The 13,410-nt window shown below is 36.0% G+C and overlaps 1 protein-coding gene and 1 long non-coding RNA gene across 3 annotated transcripts in view; one reads left to right on the top strand and one right to left on the bottom strand.

Annotated features, from left to right (window-relative positions):
- LOC129787041 (uncharacterized) overlaps positions 1-13,410 on the bottom strand; it is a 57,013-nt gene that overhangs the window by 7,965 nt on the left and 35,638 nt on the right. Inside the window, exon 1 of one of the 2 annotated variants that reach the window (XM_055822336.1) lies at positions 5,587-6,124. The exons of the other annotated variant lie outside the window; for it this stretch is intronic. The gene's annotated coding sequence lies outside the window, so the exon portion shown is untranslated. Of the gene's footprint in view, positions 1-5,586; positions 6,125-13,410 lie in introns of those variants that run through there. 2 annotated transcript variants of the gene reach the window in all.
- Positions 171-2,525, top strand: LOC129787045 (uncharacterized). Its single transcript, XR_008750186.1, has 2 exons — positions 171-1,171; positions 1,263-2,525. It is a non-coding gene; the product is annotated as an uncharacterized LOC129787045 (long non-coding RNA).

Below are 13,410 nucleotides of genomic sequence, written 5' to 3'. Positions count from 1 at the left end.
CCGTAAAGCTTTTCCATAACAATTCCTTCCTTTGAAATATGTACATATTCAAAGAGCTTTACACAAATGGGTTAAGCTTTTGTGATATAAAGAATTTTTAATATGAATACAGAAATGAATCCAAAATGCATAATGTAGAACTTCCTGCTATGAAAAACCGGTAGAGAAACCCTTCTACCGTATTATATGTTGAGCTGTGGCACTATGTGTGTCTAGGGTTGGACAGCTCTGGGTGAAAGAGTGAGATGAGTCGTTAGCTCTATGCCGCTCATCAGGCACTCATAGGTTCAGTAGCCCACTGTTGCTCGTCCGATTCAGTTCGGGACCCGTTAGCTCTTCAAATAAGGGTAGTTATTAGCCCATGTAGGAATATCGTCCTACATATCAGAAGTGGGATAGGGTCCGCGTGTGCCACTGCGTGTGGAAAACCGTGAAAATCACGGCGCGAGTGAAAAAAAAGTGAAAATGCGGAGAGGACAACGCAGAAGAGCAGCGAGAGGCAACATGGCCGCCACCGTGTGGAAGAAAATGTGGCGTAGAAGCAGCGAAAAGCGGCTAGATGGGACTGCGAAGACCATCGAGAAGCGCCCCAGCGACTGTGTGGAGGAACTCCCGGCAATGGAAATACCGCAAGTACCCCTAAGTGCCCCCAGGAAAGAGAAATAAAGAGAGAAAAATTGAGTTTCTTTGAGCTTTGACATTTATCATGAAATTCCAAGAAATTTTTGGCGATTCCAGAAATTTCTATGTGTTAACCCTTTATGTATGCTATGTGTGAATGGTGGCCACCCGCACAAAATAATTGTCTTGTCTTGTCTTGCAATAACATGTCGTAACAGGAATTCCTTTTCAGGCTATTCATGATATTTTTTTGAACATATTTCATGCGAAATCATAGGAAAAAATGCAAAATGTTTTAGAAGTGTTTCATACGAAAGTGAAATTAGCCGTGTTTCATGAAACAAGTTTTGACAAGATTGATGAAACACGAAATGTTTTTGCTGGAATTTGACCACATCGTGACATTTCGGTCGTGCCGATTGAATACTCGGGTATTGCGTCATATTAAATGTCATTTTATATGCGTGTTTGATTGTTTTGAATATTCAAGGTATTTTGTGAGGAAATGCAAGAAAAATTCCATTAAATATCATAAAGAAATTGCTGCAGAGTAAGTAAGAAGATAAAGAAGTGAGACAGGAGAAGCTTATGAAGATAAAAAGTTAAAAATGCTATGTGTAATTTAACTCTTTTAACTGCAGGAAACACAAGTCGAGAAGGCAAAACAACACGGTTGCCATGCCCATGGGAACAAAGAAGCTAAGCGCAATAATACAGCGATTTGATTCAGATTGACCGACTGCATTGACACTGAAGATTGGCTTGTAGAAGTTGAAAAGGCGCGTTGATGTATCATTGGGAAGAGAGAGTGATAATTCTTTAGGCATCTATGTGATTGAGGAGACCAGCAAAAAAAATGGTTCATTGAGCCAAAGCGAGGCTGGATTCGTGGCAAAAATTTCGCGATGAATTGTTGCAATTCTTTCCTACCGTTGTGGATTTAAGGGCATCATTGTTGACACAAACTTTGAATCTCTCACGCAACTTCTCCGCGTGCTAATTGATGCGGAACAAAACACTGAAACATAGACGATTCCAAGCAAGACAGGCGCTATTCCAAGCGCAAATCTGGGTAAAATTCAGGGCGATACCATCCGTACCGCCATGGCAAGAAGAATGACATTGGGAAGCACACAAGGAAGCCAAAAAGGAGAATGAGTAGAAAAGCACCGAAGATCGACGAAGCTCTGAGAACTTTGTTACAGATGCAAGAAGACCGGACATTTGATTGCTCAGTGCCCACAATAATTCCGATGAATTCCAATGTAGGGATAATTAAATTGAATTTCGAGAAATAAAGAAACTTAAGCCTACTGAGTGTAGTCAAGTGTGAAGTCAAATAAAAAGAAATTACAGAAATGCATTGTTATTTATTCGAGATTTTAATTAGTTGTTTTTCAGGACAGAAAAGTGAAATTAAGATCTCAAGGTAAGCCTACTAAATATAAATGGAGAATAATTTCTTTGTCATTTTAGAGAATGGACATACAACGAGGAAGCAACAAAGAAATGTGAAGGATTTAAAATATCAAATATTATATGCCCCACTCAGACACAATCTAGAGGAAATGAAGGAAGAGAATCTTAAGCCTACGACCGGAATTGAGGACTGGATTGATGTTAAGGAAGGCTATGTGCCAAAGTCAAGCAATGGCTATGTGCCGCTTGAAAGCTGAGTGCGCTAAACCAAGATACAAAGAAGGAAAGGAACCCGAAGCGTATAATAGGAATTAAGAATTGGATAGAAGGAAGATAAATCGCTAATCAAGACGAGAGCCGAAGCAAGAAGACTTCGTCTTCACTAGCTGAGCCCCAGGCTTAGTTGCTTCACAGAGCTCATAGTACTATGTGTACTCCATCATGGAAAAAGAAAGAAACAAGAGATTAAAGAAACAGGATGACAACAATGAATTATAGCGGAAGAAATCAGTACACTGGATTGACCATTCACTTCATCAATGAGGACATTGATCATATCAGGAAGGCCGAGATGTAGAACAATGCTATGTGCCCCGGTAGAGAAACCCTTCTACCGTATTATATGTTGAGCTGTGGCACTATGTGTGTCTAGGGTTGGACAGCTCTGGGTGAAAGAGTGAGATGAGTCGTTAGCTCTATGCCGCTCATCAGGCACTCATAGGTTCAGTAGCCCACTGTTGCTCGTCCGATTCAGTTCGGGACCCGTTAGCTCTTCAAATAAGGGTAGTTATTAGCCCATGTAGGAATATCGTCCTACAATAATATACTTCCTGGAATGAAAAACTGCAAAGAATTTTTCCACAAAATAATATTCTCTATTATACTGCTTCGCGTGGAACTTACATATTTCCGAGATCTTGAACAAACTCTTGTGCATAAAGCATAGCGTCAAAAAAAGCACCCAGCCAGCGGGAAAAAATCCTTTCAGGTAAATTGAACCTTGTACCGCGCGCTCTTTACCCCTCACGTAGCAAATCCCTGTGACTTTTGGTATTACAGGAATTTACGAGCACTGCATGCGCCCACACCCCTCCGGTGTTGCTTTTTGGTATTTTATGGTGTTGATGAAAAATGCAACTAAACGTTAACATAAATCGATAGGGGCGTCATAAAAATGCAAAGTGCTAAATTATTCTGGGCTGTTTGCAAATTTGCAGAAATTTCCGCCATGTCTTTTGCTTAGGGGGTTGTGGTTGAAAAATGTGCAGGGAAATTTGCGGCGTATACATAAATTTTTCATGGAGCAACAAAGTATTTTTGTGTGTTTGGAAGAAAAGAACATAGAGACATTAATTTTGCAGTTTATATGAGTTTCCTCCGGATGCGTAAGGGTGAGTTTATTAAAAAAAATTATTCGTCGCAACAGCATTTTGTTTAATAAAACATTTTCAATTGATGTATAAAAATTAAAATATCTCCTATAAAAATTATTTAAAATATCATAAATTATGATGTTTTTTATCTCATGCCAATGAACCTTCACTGTCCAATCGCTGGAAATATTTGGGGATTTTTTGTGTCACTTTTCATTCATATAATGTATTTCCCGTTTTTTTATCATATTAAATAGCGACATGGGGGGAAATAAGGCAAAATTTATGTTTTGAATTATACTATTCATTATTCTTAGTTTTAGGAATATTCACTACTAATACAATCTCAAATATCGTAAATACTATCAAAATATTTATTGAGAATATTTTTAAATTATTGTAAATCTTAATACAGGGTGGCCAGGAAATTAGGGCATGATCTTAGCCGCGAATAACTTCTGATTAGATAGAGATATCTGAAATCTTCTACCGCCAAAAGATAGGTCGATATCTTAAAATTTGTTTTAAATAGGAAGGAAAGCCAAATGTGGCCAAGTTATAAGATGAGATAATGAAGGATGATGGGAGTGCAACGGAGATCTTGAAACTTAAGTCTACACATCAGCCTCTCTCCGCTGATGAAGCATTGTGCCTGTTCATCGAGGCCAGGATGTCCCGGTCACAATACGAAATTATCCGGAGGAAATCTCTAGACAAGGAATGCAACCTTTATCCCTCCTACAAAGTGATTCAACTACAGAAGAAGAGCACCTACCCAGACAACATGGAAATAAGCGAAGAGGAGGCTAAAATATTTCTTCAAAGCCTCCTCAATCGTACTGCAAAACGATTGATAGATGGGTTGGATCGGGTGGTAGACCACGTGCCACAAGAGTGCCGAGAAAAGCTCGTTCTCCTGTGTAAGTGGGGCATGGATGGGAGCTCTGGACACCAGAAATATCACCAAAATTCGAGTAATTTAGCTCAACGATTAAACAATATTCATGATCTCCATTGCCCCATCTTCAGGTATTTTTGTTTGATTTAATCATTAATTTTCTTTTTTTTTTCTTAACATCAAATCTCTGAAATTTTTTAAATTGTGAAGATTTTAAAAATTACGAATATTCTCGTTATCCGTAAAATATTCTTTATATTCCTAAAATATTCCGAATATTCATAATTTCCAGTGTTACTAAAAATATTCTTATATTTGCCCCTTGAGCAATGAGAGCAAAAAAGCACCAGTTTTTCCCATCCATGCTCAATTAGTTGTTGAATAATTGCAGTGAAAAATTCACGATAAATATGCTTTTAGCTATTAATTTTTTTAAAAATAATTTGGTATAATTCTATAAAAAATGAATTTATATAAATAAGCGTATTAAATAAATGAAATGAGAGAATTTTCATTAAAGAAAATCAAAAGCTCGTTTTATAAAATAAAAACTCTCTAAAAATTCGAAGTATGAAGTACATAATGTAGGTATATTATATTCGACTTTGCTTCAATAAAAAGCTCCTCAAAATACCCTCAAAAAAATGGGCATTCCACCTTCTCAAGCATTCTATTCCATCAAGTTCAGAAAGTGGAAAGTTTGCAGCAAAGTACAATTATTTATTTCCTTTTCTGCAAGCTCCCAAGTGCGGACAAATTTACAGTCGAGTAGGGAATTGGTATTTGTCGTGTTTTTGGAAGCGTGCGCTTGATAAAACAGAATGGGCAATCATTTATCATCCGCCTTGACTGTTCTGTATTCTGAGCAATGTTCGATTTTTGATGTTATCAAATGAAAAGTCAGAGTGCAAAGGGGGCAAAACTTTTGTATACCAGCAAACATGAAAACTTTAGCAAGAGCGAACACTTTGCTCATTTGAGAAGTTTCATTCTCTATAAGCGTTTTCTCGAATCAATCGGCCAACGCCAACATAGAAAAATCTAATACGGGCGGCTTGTTGTCTTGGGTGGGAAGTTTACTGAAATGGAATGAAATCTTCTTGATGGAATAATAGGATTTTATTTTTGGGGAAATTTTCTTTTTAGGAAAATCGTTTCTAGAAGTCTGATACGTGATTTTCTGTATGAGTAATATATAGCTGTTAGGTAGCAAGAACGCGAAAGGTCTGATAAGGAAATCATATGGTTTTATTGAGGTGCCTATTATTCACTTACATCGTCTGTATATAGGTATTAGTTGGACAAATTCCTCGGTTGATAAGATAAAGCGAATTGAATTGGGCGAATTGGATGAAAGTGCTGACTTTTGATGCTCAAACACACTCACTGTAATCCCCAAATTGGTAATGTTTTCACCAAATAAACCGGCATACAACACACCCAGCAAATGGACCTACAATCCCTGCTAATTCCCACAAATGATTAAGTCACAGCCCATGATTATTTTCTCCCTCTCACAGTGGAATTAATTTTGTATTTATGTCAATTTCGTATATTTCGCACTAGAATTAATCACTGGCGAACACTCACAGCAAAACATTTAAACCACTTAAATCTTGGATTCAATTGAAATTCCTAAATTATATTAAGTGAACTTTTCGAGCGAGGGGCGGGGGTGGTTGATCACAGACAAGAAGTTGTACTGCAGCACCGAAATTGCAAATAACTATAGCAAAAGTTATTTAAGAAGTGCTTGTACATTCGATTCTATCACAACGAAAGCCAAACGTCGACTAATTCAATGGAGCATGAAGGCACTTTTGGTGTGTAGTTGGGTTCGTATATAGAGGAGATATCAAAGTAATTTTGGGTCAGCTCCGACATGATAAGAGGTTCAGATTACTCACAGAGAGACACTCGTCTTCCCGAAAGTATTAAGGGGGATAATTTGCTGTCTTATGTCTCGAGTAGTTTATTTCGATGAAATTGCACCAATTTTCTCTGAATTAATTCTTTTTGGGAAGTTGATGCAGTGATAAATGAAATTATTTCCTATGTGATTTTTTTTCATTATGAAAAACTCAAGAATTGTCCAACTCTGACAATTTTATTAAGTTGTCTAGCAATTAATGATATACTGCGGAGAATTCTGTTTATAAAATTTTCTTTCAAAACATTCTGTGCAAGACTTATTTTTTCTAAATGGAAACATCGCTGGATTTTTATTTATACGCTGTTTTTTTATTTGATTATCATCTAATCGACATTGATAATGATTTAATTCATAATGAGTATATTCTTAATTATCTATCGTGTTTAATTAAATTTCATTTAGTTGCCTTATTTAATGAGAAACTCCATCATGAAAATAATTAGCTACCCCTCATTAGCCTTCACCTTCAGTCTCCAAGTTTATCAATCTCGTATCAAACATACAGAAACACATGAATTGTCACATTAACTGATTAGATATTTTATCTATATAAGGTTCTATGTACAATTAAGTCTTCAGAATTTTCTCTTCACTCACTCCTGGAGCAGGTTAACATTCGCTTATTTAGCAAACACGTCTCAATAAAATAAAATAGAAAAAATATATTTTTTTTAATAAATTGAGGGCATTTAGAACATTTATAATCCCAACAACTGTCTCTACTTTGTTGCATTTGGACGCCCCATTGGGAGGGCGGGTGGAGGGTGGGAATGTAAAGGGGATAACCTCACAGACCTCACAGAGCACTGTGATAACCCTATCATAGTAGTGCAACGCATTTAAGATAAGCATACTAACCACTTCATGTCACGATTACAGTGTTAATTTGCTTTGGCCACTTAGAATTTATTGATAAATTGATCAAATGACGTCACACCCCACATACAGTGCGACAGTATTCTTGTCATCACACTTATGCTTAGTTAAGAATAACTCATCACCACTCACACTTGAAGTGCCCACTAAACTATATAATGTGATTTTCTGACCGGCATTACATCTCACTTTGTTACTAATTAATTGGCCAATGACCTGCATTGTGTGCCGCTCTTTTTTCTTGTTTTATTTCTACATTGCACTATGCAAGTGACTCAAGCAATTTCACAACATAAACTCCGGCGAATTAGCATGATTTCTTTCCGCTGCATATAAGAAGGTTCATTGAAAATTCCACCTTGAACGATTTTTAATGGCATATTTTTGGGCTTGGCACTCAATTCCAGGAAGGAACTGCAGCCAAGTCATGGTTTTCTATGTAGCAGGATGCATTTGCTGGGGTTCTTTGGTGGGAAATTGCAATATACCACACACAGGGGGGTTACCAGGGGAGGTGTGTGTAGTGTATAATATTGATTTCCTGCTTGCACTTTAATACCACATTATCGCTTATTTTAAAGTACATTTTGAACTTAAAGGCAAACATGAGTTGGAAGTTTATTGATGTTCTAATATTTTGGTTGCTGAATTTAAATATTTTATGCTTTTCAAGCAACGTTTAACGATATTCTTTATCTTTTAGGTGAATTTATTTTCATCATGGATTCATAAAATAGTAATTCTTTCAATATCTGTCTAAAGCTTCGCAATTTGACCTAAAAGCTCTTTCGTTTTCATTCAAGCTCCAGTTTAGATTTAACAACGATGGAGACGCCTGGTTATTTTTTTTTTTTCAATTTCCATCTATATAATAAAGAAAGGTCTGTTTGTTGGTAATCGTCGTTCCGACTTTTCTATACAAATCCACACCGTTTGTCCGATCGCGATGAAATTTGGTACAGAAGCTCCTTATAACAGGCCGTTTCAGATGGCCGTATTCATTTTCCCCCCAAAGCCCCCCTTCAGGTAGCCCCCATATAGATTTCATGCAGTGTTTGCGAATTTTTGAATTTGGCGCCTGAAATTTTGTATGAAAATGATTTCTCCTCATTGCAAATTTTTTTTCTGGATTTATAAGTGGCCTCAATTAAACCATCACAATTTTTTTTCCTCTAAAATTTGCGCGAAGCGCAACAAATCCACGCGAAGCGGGGTGAGCTAAATTGGAGCGAAGCGACAATTTACCTCGTTTCTTCATATAATACGACAGAAAATACAACGTGTAAGTCACACTCAAAAGCTATAATTGAATTCAAAATCAACTAAATGCATGATGGAGACGCCGGGTAGTTTTCATTTAGCATACAAAATAAGAAAATAAGCAATAGATTGCAATGGGGGCGCCGGGTCATATTATTCTTCAGCATTTTTACTTTCTAAATCACCATTTTGATTGACAGTCGAGCATAGAGCAGAACGTACCGCCTTCCATCGTTTCCTCACCATCACAAAGCAATCTTCTATTGCTATATGCTTTTTTCGTTATTGATTTTTTGTCGTGATAATTTCACTCAAAAGAGAAATCTCCAACATGACAGCGTAAAGCGATACTGTTGATCATTTTTTTCTCCACTCTGATATTAGGTTGATGAAAAATACATTTTATATGTTTTGATCATCTCTGGCGCGCGCAAAAAAAGTCTGAAATTAATGTGGTTATGCTAATGGGGAGAAATTCAATTAATTTCAAAATCACTCGAAATATGGGTTCCAAATTGAATTTGATGTAATTTATTTTAAAATCTCACATAACCACGGGGTCAACACTTCAATTCAGGTGCACTTGCGGCGGGTACCCGGAGGGGGTCAAATGTGATGTTTGAATGGTCATTGAAATGGAAAACATGCGTCAGTGTGACAATTTATGAATTGAAAATGGAATTTCGGGAGTGGTGGGGCACACACCAAATGATGTGGCCGCAGGGCAGGGGAGGAATTAGCAAACCACACACTGACCATTTTGTAGAATTTGATATTCAATGCTGAAGCATCATTGCTATATGTGTAAATTTTTATCGTTTCCAGTCAACAAGAGTTCACTGTGCAAACGAATGGATGGTAATTTGTACTCAACACACATGGAGTTCATTCTCCCATTTGGTGTTAATTTTCTCCTCCTCTCTCAGTGGCTACAAATGGCCTTTCGGTGTCAAAATGAAAGTGCAATATACTGCTACAGAAACAACGCGCGAGCTATGTATTTTGTGGGGTCCGTGCAAGACATTGTGGAGCTCCTCGGTGTTGTACATAATACACAAGAAGACCGAAAAAAAAGCTTCCACATACAAAGTGAAAAGATCGATGATTTTGATGAAATGAAAGTCTTTCTCTCCACTGAGTGGCTTTTTTCTGCCATCGGAAGACCATCTCTGTGAGCAATGTTGGTGTAATATTTTATGCAGAGATGAGAACACACATGTGGTCCAATTTTTTTTCATTCCTCTCTATAGCCCCACCGTGTACATCACAGATTTATGACTTTAATTCTGCCTTCATTTCCAAGTATGATAAATCCACCGAGAGATTACGCGAAAGGAACAGAAGATGGGATTTTATAGCTACCAGTCGTCGTTTAGTATGAAATTGGAGATTTTTTGCAAGGAAAAGTTTTTCATTTTCACCTGAAAGTGGTTGAAAGGAGTCTCTTCATTTTTGTTTTTATTGCATGAAGTCGTACAGAGGTGATCTCTGGTCATACAATGTTGACCCAGAATGTAGAAGAAAACCCAGATTTTTCATTTTAAGTTCGAACTAGAAAGAAAATCATCAAGTAGAGGTTTTGTTTAAGACCACAAATAGAATATTTTTCCACTTAATTGTTTTGGAAAATTTTTTATTAGAAAGGTCACGAAGAAAAGTGAATAGAATCCATTAAACTTTTTTTTAAATTACAAAATTATATATTTTTTTTAATATAAAAATGATTTTAATAATCATTGAAAATTCTACTTCGATCAAGAAAATTATTCATTTCATAAGGTAAATTCAAATTTAGATCATTTTATCTAATTATCAAATTATTATTTAGCGTATTTAGCAAAATCGATTTTTATGTTTTTTATGTTTCATGAAGGAGTTTTATGACCACAACTAAAAAATCTTATATTTCTTGTCAAGGAATAACCTCTTCAGATCAAAAATCAATTTTCTCTTTATCAAATGATCAGTTTCTAATCAAAAGATTTTTCTGAAAAATTTTCTATCTCTTGTAAAATTTCTTTTGGAATTAATTTTTAGAATTTTCCATAAATTGCAAAATGCATTTTGTGGAAAAGACGAACGCCATTTCATACTTTGTGACCAAAATGTAATCATAGAACCTGAATACACACACTCATATACTACTGAAAGCTCTGAAATAAAATTTAAACTCTGAGCACTTGCGCCTCGTCTCAGAATAATAACTATTTCATAGTGGTTTAAATTGGACAGTGAAAGTTAAATTGAAATTATTTAAATGGAATATACACAATCATTTTAATCTGTTTTATGGTCCAGCGGAGGGGATTTGCCAGTGGAGATCCGGCATACCAGAAGCTGGATATTCCATAGCAGCACCTGAGGAATAAGCAATTACGGGATGAATTTCATCCAGAAAACCCTTTTCTGCGTGCTATGTATATCTATGTATATAGCGCGCATTATCTCCTGTACCTGCTGTGTATATAGGAGAAATTACGATAGGAGAAACGAATGGAATTCCTTTTGCAAAAATTATTATTCTATTTAATTAAATAAATTTAATTGCTCACCCCGCAGGTGAGCGACAGTGGGTGGTGTGTATATACTTTCATTGCTCCCTAACCGAGTATTTCCGTGTTAGAGTGAAACTTCACACGGTAGGTACTCACTCATTTCAGACATTCACAGAGCATTCCTTTCTCAAGCAATTTGAGTTGCTCTCTGTGCCAGAAATCACACCCACATCCACCTCAATAAATCCTCTCGATGCCACTTTGCTTCTTCTTCTTCCCGTCTCCCGACACTGCCTGCCCCGCATGGGCTGACATGAGCAACACAATGTGCTCGTAAGCTGGATGTTTGTCTCACGTTCCTTAATTTTCCTATTATATTGCACAGAATCCTTATGCGGAGAACTCTTAAGTATGCTCTCCTTTAAATTTACTTTTCTTCACATTTCAATAATCATTGCAAGAAAAACCACTCGATGAACACTTAAAAGCATTGAATGTCATCCTTAAGCAATTGTCGTCATTTAAATAAAGATATAGGATTTCTTAGTCAGAAGACGATTGTTCATTACACGGGATGCTGTATCATCTGCAAAAGAATCCATGAAAGACGAATTACATCAAATGCTGTCATGAACTTTCCCTTTAAGTTCAAAGTTTAATTACTTTTCCAGCATAAAGCGATAGAAGAGAAATGATAAATTTTTAAAGAAACTGATTCACTTTCTTCAAGACCTTTCGGAGACGTCTAAAGTTCATTTTCCTGATAAAGATTTTAGGCACGATTTCCCTGGAGCTTTCGACTATTTCTCTGACTATTTATCAGTGTCTGTCTTAGTATGGGAGGGAACATTTATTGTGAGGAACCCTGTGCTTTTTGTCTAGAGAGCAAGAGAAAAAGATGCAGAAGAAATAAAACAAACTCAAGAGCGCCCTTTGGGCATAAATTTCTTAAAAGCAACAAAACCTTGAGAGAATTTTCGGGCAATATTTCAGTCTCCTCCGTCAGTCATGTCACTCAAAGATTACGACACTTTCTACTTAAACTGTATAATATGATAATTTCCCTGTGAAAGACATGCGAGACAAAAAAGTCCATGGTCTTTTTTCTTCATCCGTACTTTTTGGGAGGATTTGGCATCGTTATAAGAAAATCTGGGAAATCCCACTTAAAGCGATAACTCCAAGTTGGGAAATCTTTTTAGCCATTTTCGCCTCAGAAATCGATATGAAATGCTTTGGGGTTTTCCTTCCCTAAAATATAAAGGAAGACACTCCTTGCCTCCTTTGCCTTTTCCAGCCATCCACCCGCAAGAAAACCACAATAAGCATTATTTTGTCACAAATCTCAGCGAGATAGTGCAAATGATGGCACCTATGGATAAATTTTGCTTTGATAAATGAGCAATGGAGCGCGAATTCTTTTGAATAAATACACCCCCTCTAAAAATTCTCTGCATGCGGAATATTAAACGCGGTTAAAATGGTCTATATCTATGATTTTGACATATTTTCCACATCATTTATGTATGTACACATGGTATGTATTAGTTTTTCCCTCTCTCGTATTTTATGTACATAAAGTTTCTTTAGAATTTGGAGCATATTTTCAGTAATTTTCTTTGTACGTATTAACCCTTAAATAACCGATGGATGTTTTCTCTTTTTTGGCAACTAGTTATGCATTATATTCAACAAAAATTTATGCAAAAATATTTTTCAATAGTACCTTGAACATTTATCGACTATAAAAATACAGCCAGATGGAGACAAAGGATGAAAAATTTCAATTTAATTGAATGAATCAAGAATTTTTTTTATTTTATTCCAATAATTTAATTTCATTAAATTAATATTCATTCAATAATTTTTAGTCTTCAATTGGTTAAATATTTTTACAATTTTTCATGCAAAAATTATCTAACCATTTTCCCCATTTCTTGATTAAAAGAAAGATCAATGTAACTAAAATCACAAAAAAATGAAAAAAAAAATAAATTCAGAAAAATCTTTAAAAAGAAAACTTGTTAGATTATTCTTAACAAAAACTCCAGGTTAGTTCTCTGCTTGGCTGTACAATGAGCTCCCAGTGTACTCCTAATCTCTCCACAAAATTACTTCTTTAGTTTTCAAAGTACAATCCAATCAAATACCAATCTTTCACTTCTTTTTCCTTCTTTGGGTGTGTTTTTTATTTCAATTCAAAAACTTTCTGACGAATTGCTGTGCAAGAAACTTTATTGCTGCGCTCTCTTGCAGACCATATATAAAAGAATTGAGGTTCCTTTAAAGTAAAAAAAAACATGATCAACTTGATCATGATCTTTCCCCAATCACAAAGACCACAGTGAGATGTGTTTTTCTCAATGGAGTTTTTCCTGCTTTAGCTGTCGTTAAAATCACGTTTAGATGCCTCTTTAAGCCGTAAATGTGATCTTAAATATGTGTGTGGTGCTCTGTACGTGAAGGTTACAGCCGATCTCTTACGTATATAGTTGATTGTTCCATGTATTTTTACCTGTTTAGTGGGATTCTCAT

The sequence above is a fragment of the Lutzomyia longipalpis genome, chromosome 1 (genome assembly GCF_024334085.1).
Source record: "Lutzomyia longipalpis isolate SR_M1_2022 chromosome 1, ASM2433408v1".
NCBI classification, from domain to species: Eukaryota; Metazoa; Arthropoda; class Insecta; order Diptera; family Psychodidae; genus Lutzomyia; species Lutzomyia longipalpis.
Note: the sequence above shows the minus strand (reverse complement) of the source record. Positions and strands in the feature narration are given on the sequence as shown.